Source organism: Sus scrofa, chromosome 6 (genome assembly GCF_000003025.6).
Source record: "Sus scrofa isolate TJ Tabasco breed Duroc chromosome 6, Sscrofa11.1, whole genome shotgun sequence".
In the NCBI taxonomy this organism is placed as follows: domain Eukaryota; kingdom Metazoa; phylum Chordata; class Mammalia; order Artiodactyla; family Suidae; genus Sus; species Sus scrofa.
Window position 1 is genome coordinate 88,504,253 of NC_010448.4, and position 2,247 is coordinate 88,506,499.

Below are 2,247 nucleotides of genomic sequence, written 5' to 3' on the forward strand. Positions count from 1 at the left end.
TTCCTGCCCACTCCGGTGCACAGTCATCACGTTATTTGCATTTTCTTTAATGATGTGTGCAGTTGTGCTGGAGAGCTCCGTGTCCATGGGGCTAGCTGGTCCATGCCTGCTGGGGCACCTGCCTATGCTTTCCATGTACACTGGAGGGCAGAGGTGGTATCTTGTACATCCTCCTGAATGACACAGCATAGTGTTATGGCAATTTGGAGTTGGACAGAGCTGTGTTCAAATCCTAACTTGTCACTTTCCCACTGGTTGCAAGACCAATCTCTCCAAGTTTCACTTTCTTCATCTGAAACATAGAGGTCATAGTGGCCTCATAGATTTGTTGTAAGGATCAAATGATAACATATGCAAATGACTCTGCACAGTGCCTGGCACGCAGTCTACAATAAAAGGTAGAGATTATTATAGTTCCTGGCACCCTGCAGTCTAAGCATTACTTATACATCTCTATGCATTTGCATAGCCAAATAGCAATTTACATAGGACTGGGATATTTGACTCTAGGTATATCTGCTTTTAAAACAGCTCTCTTTTTCCAACTTTCCATTTTTATAAATGGCACCTCTGTTCCAAGGCTCGCAGGCTCAAACCTTGGCAGTATACTCAGCTTTTCCTACTCTTTCACGGGCCAAACCCACTGGCACTTAATCACGGACTGTCTCTAACCGTTCTGAGAATGTCTTAACTCCCTGTTGGGACTGTAAATGCTTTGAGAGCAGGAACACGGACTTACACTGCCTTGGTGTCTATTACACTGGCATAGACCAAGAACTCATATATATTTGTTTTCTGACAAGATGCTATCAACGAATTAATTTACAGGAGCAGATATGAAAGAGGTACTGCACCAATCTGAAATACAGATCAGATATTGTGTGATTACAATGTCTGGCGTTGCTGAGGACATTTTATCCTCCCCCACTTCTCTACTCCGTGAATTCTTCCTATTCATTCTTTAAGGCCCAAATCAATATCCTCCTCTCCAAGATCCGAAATAAACATTATTTCCTTTCTTTCACTTATACTACTTATTTGCATAGAGTTTTGACCAACTTTTTTTCCTCTTTTTAAGACCACACCTGCAGCATATGGAAGTTCCCAGGCCAGGGGTTGAATCAGACCTACAGCTGCTGGCCTATGCCACAGCCACAGCAACTCGGGATCCAAAGCACTTCTGTGACCTATACCACAGCTCAGTGGCAATGTGGGAATCCTCAGCCCACTTATTGAGTCCAGGGATCGAACCCACCTCCTCATGGATCCTAGTCAGGTTTGTGACTAGTGAGCCAAGAGGGGATCTCCCAATTTTTTCAATTTTTAATTTTAAAAAATTGGTTAATTGGCGAGTTCCCATTGTGGCTTAGCAGTCATGAACCCGACTAGGACCCATGAGGATGCGGGTTCGATTCCTGGCCTCAATAAGTGGGTTAAGGATTCCGGCATTGCTTTGAGCTGTGGTGTAGGTCTCAGACGGGGCTCAGATCCCAAGTTGCTGTGGCTGTGGTGTAGGCCAGCTGCTGCAGATCCAATTCGACCTCTAGGCTGGGAGCTTCCATATGCTTCAGGTGCAGCCCTAAAAAGCAAAAAAAGGGAGTTCCGGTCGTGACGTAGTGGTTAACAAATCCAACTAGGAACCATGAGGTTGTGGGTTCAATCCCTGGCCTCGCTCAGTGAGTTAAGGATCCAGTGTTGCCGTGAGCTGTGGTGTAGGTCACAGATTTGACTCGGATCCCGAGTTGCTGTGGCTCTGGCATAGCCCAGCGGCTACAGCTGGGATTAGATCCCTAGCCTGGGAACCTCCAAGATGCGGCCCTAGAAAAGGCAAAAAGGCAAAAAAATAAATAAAAATAAAAAGCAAAAAAGAGAGAAAGAAAGAAAGAAAGAGAAAATGATATAGAAAGATATACAATGATGATGAAATTTTGTTTCTCTTAGTTCCACTTCTCAAAGGTAACAAACTGGGAACACTTTGGTGGCTATGCCTCCAGATCTTTTTCTGCTGCATTGGGAATCAATATCCTACGCTGACAGAATATAAAAACAAAATTTTAAGGAGTTCCCACTCTGGTGCAGTGAGTTAGGAATCTGACTGCATCAGCTCAGGTCACTAAGGAGGCTTGGATTCAATCCCCGGCCCGGAGCAGTGGGTTAAAGAATCCAGCATTGCTGCAGCTGCAGCATAGGTCAGAGCTGTGGCTCAGATTCAATCCCTGGCCCGGGAACTCCAAAAGCTGTGGGGCA